The 14,141-nt window shown below is 42.0% G+C and overlaps 1 protein-coding gene across 1 annotated transcript in view; it reads left to right on the top strand.

The window, feature by feature from the left end:
- The window catches only part of LOC106095163 (MOXD1 homolog 2-like), a 600,098-nt gene that overhangs the window by 266,515 nt on the left and 319,442 nt on the right, over positions 1-14,141 (top strand). The gene's annotated exons all lie outside the window — the stretch shown is intronic.

Below are 14,141 nucleotides of genomic sequence, written 5' to 3'. Positions count from 1 at the left end.
CTAATTTCGTCATTCTGTTTGTAACACCTCAAAATATGCGTCTAAGACCCAATAAAGTATATATATTCTTGATCGTCGCGACATTTTAAGTCTGTCCGTCCGTCTGTCTGTCGAAAGCACGCTAACTTTTGAAGGAGTAAAGCTAGCCGCTTGAAATTTTGCACAAATACTTCTAATTAGTGTAGGTCAGTAGGGATTGTAAATGGGCCTAATCAGTCCATGTTTTGATATAGCTGCCATACAAACCGATCTTGGGTCTTGACTTCTTGAGCCTCTATAAGGCGCTCAATTTTCTACATAGTGTTTTGATATCACTTCCATGATATCTCTTGACTTCTTGAGCCTCTAAGAGCGCAATTCTCATCCGATTTGGCACAAATTTTGTACAACGGCTCCTCCCATGGCCTTCAACATACGTGTGCAATATGTTCAGAATCGATCTATAGCTTAATACAGCTCCCATAAAAACCGATGTCCCGATTTCGCTTCTTGAGCCCCGAATCGGACTATAACTTCATATAGCTGCTCCTCCGTCCTTATTCATTATACTTTGTTTGCCTAAAAATATATACTGCGCAAAGAACTCGAAATATGCGACCATGGTGGAGAGTATATAAGATTCGGCCCGTCCGAACTTAGCACACTCTTACTGGTCTTATCTTATTGCGATACATTATGATATCCGGTTTCTCTTTTGGCCCGCATCTTCATGCATCGTTAACAATAAAACTACCGCTCTGTTTTTAGAGGGAACATATGATACCATTTCCACATTTTCTCCAAACCCACAGAGACTTGAGGAAATTTCACGGGTTTTCAAGGGCTTAAATTCTTAGAGCAAATATGACCAGAAAGCAGCTAGTCGTCGGCGTGAATGAACGTGTATTTCACAAGGTCTTAAAGAAACGCTTCAAAAATCGTTATAAATCGTCATAGTGGCACACTTATCACATAAATATACGAAGCTGTGCACCATGTGTTTAAAACTAAAATTTTTAACTTGAATGAGTGCCTGTGTTCTGTTCTGTTCTGGCTATATCGGACTATATCTTGATATAGCCTCCATATAGACCGATCGGCCAATTTAGGGTCTTAGGCCCAAAAAAGCCACATTTATTATTCGATTTTGTTGAAATTTAAGACAGTGAATTGTATTAGACCCTTCGATATCCTTCATCAATTTGGCTCAGATCGGTCCAGATTTGGATATAGCTGCCATATGGACCGATCCTCCGATTTAGAGTCTTATGCCCATAAAAGCCACATTTGTTATCCGATTTTGCTGAAGTTTGAGATAGTGAGTTGTGTTTGGCCCTCCGACAACCTTCGTCAATTTGGCCCAGATCGGTGCAGACCGATCCTCCGATTTTGGATCGTATGCCCATAAAAGCCACATTTTTCATCCGATTTTGCTGAAGTTTGAGATAGTGAGTTGTGTTAGGCCCTTCGACATCCTTCGTCAATTTGGCCCAGATCGGTGCAGATTTGGATATAGCTGTCATATAGACCGATCCTCCGATTTTGGGTCTTAGGCCCATAAAAGCCACATTTATTATCCGATTTTGTTCACACTTAGGACAGTGAGTTGTCTTAGGCCCTTCGACATTTTTCTTCAATTTGACCCTGATCGGTTCAGATTTGGATATAGCTGCCATATAGACCGAACTCTCGATTTAAAATTTGGGCCCATTAAAGGCGCATTTATTGCCCGATGTCGGCGAAATTTGGGACAGTGAGTTAAATTATGCCCCTTGACATACTTCTGCAATATGATACAGATCGGTCCAGATTTGGATATAGCTGCCAAGTGGACCGATCTCTCGGTTTTAGGTTTTGGGGCAATAAAAGGCGCATTTATTGTCCGATTTCGGTGAAATTTGGGACAGTGAGTTGTGTTAGACTCTTCGACATTTTTCTGCAACTTAGCCCAAAGCGGTGCAGATTTGGATATAGCTGCCATGTAGACCGATCTCTCGATTTAAAGTCTTAGCCCCATAAAAGGCGCATTTATAATCCGATTTCGCTGAAATTTAACACAGTGACTTATGTTAGGCTTTTCGACATTTGTGTCGTATATGATTCAGATCGGTTTATTTTTAGATATAGCTGGTAAAAAGACCAAAATTTTGTTATACACAATTGAACAATGACTTGTTCTTATTAGTAGTTGGTCCAAATCGGATAAATTTCGGCCCGACCGAACTTAACGCCTTTTTACTTGTTATACCCTCCACCACAGAATGGGAGGTATACTAATTTCGTCATTCTGTTTGTAGCTAATCGAAATATTCGTCTAAGACCCTATAAAGTATATATATTCTTGATCGTCGCGACATTTAATCTCGATCTAGCCATGTCCGTCCGTCCGAAACCGATCTTGGGTCTTGACTTCTTGAGCCTTTAGAGTGCGCAATTCTTATCCGATTAGAATGAAATTTTGCACGACGTGTTTTGTTATCATATCCAACAACTATGCCAAGTATGGTTCAAATCGGCCCATAACCTGATAAAGCTGTCATATAAACTGATCTTGGGTCTTGACTTCTTGAGCCTCTAGAGTGCTCAATTCTTAACCGATTGGAATGAAACTTTGCACGACGTGTTTTGTTATGATATCCAACATCTGTGTTATGATATCCATATAAACCGATCTGGGATCTTGAATTCTTGAGCCTCTAGAGGTCGTAATTATTATCCGATTTGCCTGAAATTTTGTACGACGGATCCTCTCATGACTATAAGCATACGTGTTTATTATGGTCTGAATCGGTCTATAGCCCGATACAGCTCCCATATAAATCGATCTCTCTATTTTACTTTTCGAGCAATTCTTATTCGAATTGGCTGACATTTTACACAGGTCTCCAACATATAATTTAATTGTGGTCCAAACCGGACCCTATCTTGATATCGCTCTTATAGCAGAGCAAATCTTCTCTTATATTCTTTTTTGCCTAAGAAGAGATGCCGCGAAAAGAACTCGACAAATGCGATCCATGGTGGAGGGTATATAAGATTCTGCCCGGCCGAACTTAGCACGCTTTTACTTGTTATTTATTTATTTATTTTTATACCCTCCACCATAGGATGGGGGTATACTAATTTCGTCATTCTGTTTGTAACTACTCGAAATATTCGTCTGAGACCCCATAAAGTATATATATTCTTGATCGTCGTGACATTTTATGTCGATCTAGCCATGTCCGTCCGTCTGTCCGTCTGTCCGTCCGTCCGTCTGTCTGTCGAAAGCACGCTAACTTCCGAAGGAGTAAAGCTAGCCGCTTGAAATTTTGCACAAATACTTCTTATTATTGTAGGTCGGTTGGTATTGTAAATGGGCCATACCGGTCCATGTTTTGATATAGCTGCCATATAAACCGATCTTTGGTCTTGACTTCTTGAGCCTCTAGAGGGCGCAATTCTTATCCGATTTGAATGAATTTTGGCACGACGTGTTTTGATATGATATCCAAGTGTGGTTCAAATCGGTTCATAACCTGATATAGCTGCCATATAAACCGATCTTGGGTTTTGACTTCTTGAGCCTCTAGAGTGCGCAATTCTTATCCGATTGAAATGAAATTTTGCACGACGTGTTTTGTTGTGATATTCAACAACTGTGTGAAGTACGCTTCAAATCGGTCCATAACCTGATATAGCTGCCATATAAACCGATCTTGGGTCTTGACTTCTTCAGCCTCTAGAGTGTGCAATTCTTATCCGAGTGGAATGAAATTTCGCACGACGTGTTTTGTTGTGATATCCAAAAACTGTCAAATGATGTCAATAATGCTTGGACTCATGATACACTGGAATGTATCGACTTTAGTTAAATTTTTGGTGATTAGAAAAGGAACCATCAAGGATGAATTGTGAATAATGGTGTGAGATCGGCGACGATATATCATTGTCTATATCATTTAAAGCTTCGCTGTCCGATTACGTATTATTAATTTATTATATACACCACCTTAGGGTGGGGACATTCTAATCTAGCTATTCCGTTTGTAAAACTTCGAAATATTCTAATACCCCATCAAGTATGTATATTCTTGATCGTGTCGACGTTCTGAGTCGATCTAGTCATGTCCGTCCGTCTGTTGAAATCACGATGGCGGTCCAACGAGTAAGGCTAGCCGCTTTGCACAGATACTGACTATTGATGTAGGTTATTGGGGATTGCAAATGGATTGCCGAGTACGTTTTTAATCTGTCTATTGCCTAATAGAGCTCCCATATAAATCAATCTCCCGAGTTAACTTCTTGAGCCCTTACAAGCCGCAATATTTGTCCGATTTGGCTAAGTGTTTCGTTATGACTTTAAACAACTGTGTAGAGTACGGTCCAAATCGGTCTATATCCTGATACAGCTCCCATACAAACCGATCTTCCGATTTGACTTCTCAAACCCTTACAAGCTGTAGTTGTTGTCCCATTTGGCTGAAATTGAGCATGTAGTGTTTCGTTACGACTTTAAACAACTTTGTTAAGTACGGTCCAAATCGGTCTATAACCTGATGTAGCTCCCATATGAACCGATCTCCCGATTTGACTTCTTGAGTCCTTACAAGTCGCAGTTTTGTTCAAGTTAGATGAAATTTTGCATGCGGTGTTCTATTGCGAATTTCAACATTTGTGCCAAATTTGGTCCAAATCAGTCTATAACCTGAGACAGTTTCCATGTAAACGGGTCTCTCGATCACCCCTGTTCGGTTCCTATAAGCTTTAATTTTTGCTGGTTTGACAGAAGTTTGGTATGTAGAATAAAATTATGCCCTTTAACTAAATTTTTTTTGTATACATTTTTAGCAGAATCCATTGTGGTGGGTTCCCAAGATTCGGCCCGGCCGAACTTAACACTCTTTCACTTGTTTCCAGTTATCAAAATTTAGGACTTACAAAAGCATAATGAGGAGTATGGGCATATGAACCAATCAAAATAGATTTTCGATTTTAATGAAGTTCAAAGGAGAATTTGAGCAAATCATTAGAGAAAAATTTAGATTGCTTCTCGTAAAAATGACCACAATTAATAATTAATTAAATATCTTAAAACTATATCTGCCTAATGTTTCCAATTTTTTTGTGCCAAATTCAATGAAAATAAAATGCGTTTAAAATCGATTGTCTAAATTTAAAATAATAAATAATGACTTGGGTTGTTGGTAACTAAGCAACGGTTCTGATTGGTTTCGACTTGGCAAAATCCAGGCTTATCTTGGTCTTTCTTCATCTCAAATGTGTCAACTGGGTAGCTAACCTTAAAAACCGTTAAAGGTAGTGAGCTAAATTGTGCCACGAGTTATCCAATAGAAAAAAAGATAGGTTAGGGCGCCGGGTTAGTAGCCCGTCACTTAAAGAAATTACTTTGAAACAAGTAAAAAGACGTGGGGATACCCACCACATCGGGTATATATGTAAACCACCTTTCATCAAAATCCGGTGAAAGTTGCATACCGTATATACCATAGCAGTTATATCGAAATATGTTCCGATTTGGACCTAATGCTAATGAGTACAAGTCATTGTTCTATTGAGTATAACAAAATATTAGTCTTTTTAGTAGCTATAACTAAAAATAAACCGATCTGAACCATATACGACACGGATGCCGAAAAGCCTAACACAACTCACTGTCCCAAATTTCGGCGAAATCGGAAATAAATGCGCCTTTTATGGCGCCAAAACCTTAAATCGAGAGATCGGTCTATATGGCAGCTATGTCCAAATCTGGACTGATCTGGGCAAAATTGAAAGAGGGTGTCGGGAGGCCTAGCACAACTCACTGTCCCAAATTTCGGCGAAACCGGATAGTAAATGCGCCTTTTATGGCGCCAAAACCTTAAATCGGGAGATCGGTCTATATGGCAGCAATATCCAAATCTGGACCGATCTGTGCCATATTGCAGAAGTACGTTGAGGGGCTTAACCTAACTGACTGTCCTAATTTTTGTCGACAACGGACAATAAATGCGCCTTTTATAGGCCCAAAACCTTAAATCGAGAGATCGGTCAATATGGCAGCTATATCCGAATCTGAACCGATCAGGGCCAAATAGAAGGAAGATGTTGATGGATCTAAGAAAACTCACTGTCCTAAGTTTCATCAAAATCGGATAATAAATGTAGCTTTCATGGGCCTAAGACTCTAAATCGGAGGATCGGTCTATATGGCAGCTATTTCCAAATCTGAACCGATCTAGGCCAAATTGACGAGGGATGTCGATGGGCCTCACACAACTCATTGTCCCAAATTTCAGCAAAATCGTATAATGAATATGGCTTTCATGGGCCTAAGACCCAAATTTCAGCAAAATGGGATAATAAATGTGTCTATACGGCAGCTATATCCAAATCTGGACCGATTTGAGCAAAATTGAAGAAGGTTGTCGAAGGGCCCAACACAACTCGTTGTCCCAAATTTCAGCATAATCGGATAATAAATGTGGCTTTTATGGGCCTAAGACCCTAAATCGGTCAAGATATAGTCCAATAAAGCCCATCTTCGAACTTAACCTGCTTATGGACAAAAAAAGAGTCTGTGCAAAGTTTCAGCTCAATATCTCTATTTTTAAAGACTGTAGCGTGATTTCAACAGACAGACGGACAGGCGGACGGACAAGTCTAGATCGTCTTAGATTTTTACGCTGATCAAGAATATATATACTTTATAGAGTCGGAAATGGATATCTCGATGGGTTGCAAACGGATTGACAATATGAATATACCACCATCCTTCGGTGGTGGGTATAAAAACGAAGAAGAATAAAAACGGATTCCTCAATGTAACCCCTTCAAAAATGCTTCTGCCCATTTCTTGAGGAATTAAATGTGTAACACTCATCGCTATAATTAGATGCCAAGATGAGATTATTCTCTGGGCATTCCAAATTTCTAGGAATGTAGTCTCTTATAGGGCGAGATAAAAAACTATCAATTCTATGTATTTCCGAGATTTCATATAGCCTCTAATTAGACACAAAGTGCTTGTGGTCACTTTCTGCTTTCCTATAGACGGTGGTGTAAGACCTAAGACATTTCCTTTCAAAAGTTCTTATTTTTAAGATATAGGAAGGGGACACGTTAAACCATATCTGACAACCAGAGGACAGTATTGGACGAATGAGAGTATTATACAAAGATATTTTCACTTCAAAAAAATTTTGAATAAAAAAATAACTTATACATGAAGAAAGCATTCCTTGCAGAACAACAACATGATCGTGGAAGTACAAAAGCCTGTCAAGTTTAATACCCCAGTACTCTACAGTTTCTTTTATTAGGAAATTTCATTTTTCCATCCGATTTGACACAAAATTCCTTCCAATGTTTTCTAACGCTATAGTTACATTTCCCTACTGGAGGTCAAACAAGTAAAAGCGTGCTAAGTTCGGCCGGGCCGAAACTTATATACCCTCCACCATGGATCGCATTTGTCGAGTTTTTTTCCCGGCATCTTCTTAGGCAAAACAGGGTATAAGAAAAGATTTGCTCTGCTATTAGAGCGATATAAAGATATGGTCCGGTTTGGACCACAATTAAATTATATATTGGAGACCTGTGTAAAATGTCAGCCAATTCGAATTAGAATTGCGCCTTTTGGGGACTCAAAAAGTATAATAGAGAGATCGATTTATATGGGAGCTGTATCGGGCTATAGGCCGATTCAGACCATAATAAACACGTTTGTTAATGGTCATGAGAGAATCCGTCGTGCAAAATTTCAGGCAAATCGGATAATAATTGCGACCTCTAGAGGCTCAAGAAATCAAGATCCCAGATCGTTTTATATGACACCTATATCAGGTTATGAACCGATTTGAACCATACTTGGCACAGTTGTTGTATATCATAACAAAACACGTCTTGCAAAATTTCATTCCAATCGTATAAGAATTGCGTACTCTAGAGGCTTAAGAAGTCAAGACCCAAGATCGGTTTATATTGCAGCTATATCAGGTTATGGACCGATTTGAACCATACTAGACACAGTTTTTGGACATCAGAACAAAACACGTCGTGCAAAATTTCATCCCAATCGGATAAGCATTGTGTACTCTAGAGGCTCGAGAAGTCAAGACCCAAGATCGGTTTATATAGCAGCTATATCAAAACATGGACCGGTATGGCCCAACCGACCTACACTAATAAGAAGTATTCGTGCAAAATTTCAAGCGGCTAGCTTTACTCCTTCGGAAGTTAGCGTGCTTTCGACAGACAGACGGACGGACGGACAGACGGACGGACATGGCTAGATCGACATAAAATATCCCGACGATCAAGAATATATTGTATATACTTTAAGGGGTCTCAGAAGAATATTTCGAGTAGTTACAAACAGAATGATGAAATTAGTATCCCCCCATCCTATGGTGGAGGTTATAAAAACGAATCCGCCCATGTTGATGGACCCCGCAAACGTTTTTAGGACCATGATTTGCGTATCTGCACCTGGAATGTTCGCACTCTTTCTAGAGAGCGTGCAGTGTACGCACTGGCGAATGTATTGAAGAAGTACAAGGCAGACATTACTGCCATATAGGTAGTGCGATGGCTCTGGAAATCCTCCACAGCAACACCGAGTGGTGACGCCCTACATTAAAACTGCCATGGGACGAGGCATGAATTTGGCGGGGGATTTGTGGTTATTCGGAGACTAAAAAACCTTGTCTTGAGTTTTACTCCGGTGGGTATGAATCTAGTCACAATCCGCATAAAGGCCAAATTCTTCTACATCAGATTTAGTTTGGCCCATGCCCCGACGGAAGATAAGGACGATCAGATCAAGGATATTTTCTACGAGCGCCTATAAAGAGAATATGACCGATATCCCGCTCATTATATTAAAATAGTTCTATGATATTTAAGGAAAATATCTTTGGCCCAACAATCGGAAAATTTAAACGAAGAAACTTCCGATTGCGGCTAATAGACTTCGCCTCGTCAAAAAACAAGGTAGTTAGCAGCACCAGATTCCAACATCGAAAGATTCACACGGCCACTTGGCTGTCACCTGATCCAAACACGAGAAACCAAATAGAAGCTGAATGTCGCGAAAGCTGCAAGCACAACAGAAGTCAACGGCATACTCCACTCGGCTGACCTAATTGCTTGAAAATCCACTCCCTGTCCCGATAGCATAGTAGCGCAATGGCTCCCTGTCCCGATAGCATAGTAGCCATTGGTCGCTCCATCGAAGGAGCCGCTACATCCATACTTGGGTACCAAAAGCCTCCCCCAAGGAACTCACGGAACGACTATGGGTGCCAAGAAGCTACTGAACCAATAATATGGCATAAAGGGCAACATTACAGTCAGAAAAGAAGAGAGGAGAAACGTCTCTTCCGCAAGAAAAAAAAGGAAATGAATAGAGGTGAGTGTGAACGAATCGAGACGTTCAGGAGCCAGAATGATGTCCGAAAATTCTATCAAGGAATTTAACATCAAACCGATGGCTTTGGTACATGCACATCATTCTGCAGAGATATAAAAAGAAATCTGGTAACTGATGCAGATAGTGTACTGAGGACATGGACGGAACACTTTTCCTAGCTGATGGTATCCGATGATAATGGCCATGAACCAATCCCTGAAGATGGTATGGAATGTGTACCATTGGTATGTATGTGTAAGGCAGCAGGAGACGATGGATTGCCCGTTGAACTGTTTAATACCGGAAGCGATGAGCTGATAAGGCATATGCATCAGCTCGTCTGCGCAATTTGGCTAGAAAAACGCATACCCTATGATTGGATCCTCAGCATACTATGTCCCGTGAGTAGTCCGGTTTGTTTCCAACTAGCCAAAATTCGGACGACTACTCAGAAGAAGACATGGGCAAGATAATTTGGATTGTCCAAGCATAGATTGCACTAGTGGGGTCTTTCGAATATGGTTGTGCTCTTCGAGAAAGGAAATCAGCTCAAGAAAAACCCTGGATAACCGGGGAGATGCGCCACATTGTGAAAGAGGTCCGCAGACTTTATAACTGAGCACGTCGTAAAAAAAATTTAAATTTATTGGGATGTGTATTTCACACGGCTCAAGGAATGCAATAAAATTACCAGAGCAGCACAAGGTGCCTCATGGAAGCTTTTCTGCGACCAGGTCGATAGCATTAATGACGCCGCCAAGATAAAAAAGTTTCGCTCAAAAACCCATGTCCAAACTGAAACTTTAGTAGACGACATGGGAGTGAGAGCAGCGACAACGGAGGACATGTTGAGGCTATTGATAAAAACCCATTTACTACACGATACGACGGGACGTACGGAGACACCGGAATCTGGGAATAATGAATATGATCGAAGGCTTATCATTATAGAATTTATACTAATGGAAGCCTTTGGGAGCTTCAAACCATTTAAGTCACCCAGACCTGATGCAATATTACCAGCGTTACTACAGAAAGAGGTCGGCTATGTGGCGCCCCACCAAGGCAATATTTTACAGCGTGCCTAGGACATGCATATACTCCAAAAGCCTGGCAAGGGTGGTGTTTTTACCCAAGACCGGCAAGGCAAGTTATGCGACACCAAAGGCCTACAGACCTATAAGCCTTACGTTCTTTCTACTCAAAACCATGGAACGTATTGAGGACACCATGATCAAGAGCAGGACATCCAGCGAACTGCACAAATGCAAATGGCATGTCTATGTCAACGGAAGGTCGGTGAAGACTGCCCTGCATGAGGTTGTGCATAAAATGGAACACTCCTTCGATGCCAAAACGTATACAATGGCGGTATGCATTGACATCAAGGGGGCTTTTAACAATGTGCGGACAGACACACTGATCCAATTAGCGGATGGACCATGTCCTGAGAGACTAGATAAATCATATGCTGAGGAACAGGTGGATAAATTGTGGATCCCATGACATAAATATAGGGGAAAAAAGGGCGCAAGGCATGCCACAGGGGGGCACTTCATCGCCACTCCTATGGGTGACCACCATAAATAACCTAAAGCGGATGCTGGCTGAGGAGGAATTTTAACCCGTATGCTACGCAGACGATGCTACAATACTTCTAAGGGGTAAGGATCCGAACCAGCTACGCAGAAGGGTCCAAAGTGTCCTGCAAATGCATACGACTAGGCTAACCCTAGTGGTCTCAATGTTGACCCAGAAAAGACCAAAACTGCTTGTTTACGAGGAAGACAAGGATTCGATAACTGACAAGGTCAAATACTTAGGAGTGATCTTGGACAAGAAACTGAATTGGAAGTGTTATATTCAGGAGCGTACCGAGAAGGAGTGTTCCTCGAAATGGGGCCTGAATCCACGGATAGTCCACCGGCTCTACAGTAGAGTGATAAGATCAATACTTACTAATTTTGCAGCCGTTGAGTGGAGCGGACGTGTTTTTATTTCGCTCCTCAAAGAAAAAAAAAATATGTATATCCGTATCTCAGAATAGGTACTACCTATTACGAAAAAAAAATTAAAGCCTTTTGGAGATGGCTAGAAATGGGACTCCAAAGCGTAGCGTGTTGTCCTCCCTTCTAAGGTGTGGGTGCCTTAGCACCTGTTGTCGAGAGTAATGCTGCAAGCGCACAACTAGTCGTCAGACTAATTAATGAGGAAGAGACGAAAAACCAGAGGGATGCACAGTTCGTCCCCAGCCTTTAAGTAAAGGTGGTGTTTCTGACTCGGATTCAGACAGCGACTGTGCCAATGAAACAGTCATCTCAGCCGAATCGAGAGATGAGGGCATCGGGATGACGGCAGAAGTGAGCGATGGCTTTGCTATGCTCACAAGCAGACCGAGAAAGCGATCCGGTGCATGACGAAGGAGACAGAGGAGTATGTACTGGCAGTAATCGGGCGAAAGTCCAGAATGCTGAAAGGGATAGAACTGACATTCCAAGCACTTCTACGGAAGCTTGAAAAAGAATCAGATCTCCAGAAGAGCATAACACTACTAAAATGTTGAAGAAGAAAAAGAGCTACCCACTTTCAAGTACTCTGGAAAACAAAGCCAGCCATCCCGTAATGGAGACTCCAGACAGTGTCCTGCGGAGGTAGACAAAGTTGGAACAGGCACGAAGGAAGTGCGCACGGGCCCTGAGTCTTCATGGAGGACCGTTACTTCCAAAAGAAGGACACAGCCATCACGGAAAAGGAATATGGTTGCTGAGAATGGTAAGGAGCCGCCCTCTTCGCCAGAGCGGCAAGGAAGCACAACAGATACAACAGAGATGAGCTGACTTCATGCAGTCATTAATATCGGCTGTGTATCTGGTAGGATTCCACCAGATCGTCGGTCCCCCGTGGATGATCTGGTTAACTATCGGATTTTTTAACATGTGTGAAACTCTGTAGAGGGTCCACCCGTACAAATGATGAGCTGCGAGTTTAGTGGGGACATCTTTACGCTGCATTTTGCGTCGGCGGAATGTATTGATACCGTCAAACAGCTCGTCAGAGGTATTTGCGCTCCCTGGGAGGTCGCAGAGCTCGACCTGGTGAGAAAGATGGATATCCCCCAGCTCACAAAGGCTACGGTCTTCATCAAGGGATGGGGCAGTAAATTTGCGACGGAACGCATGTTGGGATTCTTGGGCAAGCAAAACGACGGTTAGGTCGCAGAAGTGGGAGGTATTACACAGGGAGGAGAAGGGGGAAGGAACTCTCTTTCTGGTTGGCATTGATGAAGTCTCCGTGACAACTTTGGCTAAGACTAAAGGCATGGCGCAATATGGGAGCAAAGCTGTCTTTTTCAAGATTGGGAAGAAATTTTCATTCTGCGACATCAGGCCGTGCAGAGTTAGGTGACTCAACACCGCATAACAAATAGGGGGCCGACAACGAGACAATCACGGCATCTCTCAATATTGGAAAGACTAGGAGAAACAAAAATCTTAATACTAAAATATCAGGCAGTGCAGTGGAGAGAGACCCAACAAAGCCTAACAAACAGGAACCAGACGGCGGACCCATCACCGACTTAAAGATTCGGAATACTGGGATAGGTAAAAATCCTAATATTGAAACATTAGGCAGCGCAGCGACAGGAGTCTCATTGTAACCCAACGAAGAGGGAGCAGATGATGGTACCATCACCTACTTCCAAGAAGCCCATTTACTTAAGATTTGGAAGGCTAAAATAGGCAAAAATCCTTGTGTTGAAACATCAGGCAGTACAGGGAATGGAAACCCAATAAAGCTTATCGAACAGGGACCCGACGATGGAACCATTACCGACTTTATAAAGAGTCGGAAGAGTAGACAAGGCAAAAAACCTAAAACGATGACATCAGGCAGTGCAATGACAGGAAAGTCAATGCAGTCTAAAGAACAGGGAGCAGACGCTGAGATCATCCCCTAATCTCAGGATGCCCATTTACTGGAGGACCAATGATTGAGGTAATCCAGATAAACCTCCACCTGAGAGAGACTGCTACACACGTTCTGATGGAGAAAATTAGCAAGGGCAAGATCAAGATTCATATTGCCTTAATTCAGGAGCCATGGCCGACCCGGAACAAGACTCTGGACTAAACCATATCAACTACCAATTATTCTATGCTATCACTGGTACTCGGCCGACGACCTGCGTTATTTGTCATAGAAATTTGAATTATATATTTTCTCCAGAGTTGTCAACGTCGGATGCAACAGTGGTGAGACAGGGAGACGGTGGAGCATACCTGGCATCACTTTATCTGCCTTTCGACTCTCCGACACCGCCACCCACGTCGGAGCTGCACCGCCTGGTGAGGAAAGCAAAACAGACAGAAAACGAGGTACTAATAGGGTGCGATGCAAACTCTCACCACATTTCGTGGGGTAGCACCAACACTAATAAGCGGGGCCAAGCCCTGGCAGAGTTCTTAAATACAAACGATCTAATAACACTTAATATTGGTAACAACGCTACCTTTGTTAATAGGAGGATTAGGGAGGAAGTACTAGATGTGACGGAAAATCGGGAAAAACATGGAACACACTCTCTCTCTGACCATCGCTACATTTGGTTTAGAATAGCACGGCCACCGCCGAATCCGATAAGCTTCCGGAATAATTTGAAAACCAACTGAACAAAATTCGGAAGGTTACTCAGAAGAAGACTTGGACAAGAGAATTTAGATTGTCCAAACATAGAAGACATTGACGAAAATGTCAACAAGATTACGAC

The sequence above is a fragment of the Stomoxys calcitrans genome, chromosome 1, assembly GCF_963082655.1.
Source record: "Stomoxys calcitrans chromosome 1, idStoCalc2.1, whole genome shotgun sequence".
NCBI classification, from domain to species: domain Eukaryota; kingdom Metazoa; phylum Arthropoda; class Insecta; order Diptera; family Muscidae; genus Stomoxys; species Stomoxys calcitrans.
This window is presented reverse-complemented; position numbering and strand designations above follow the sequence as displayed.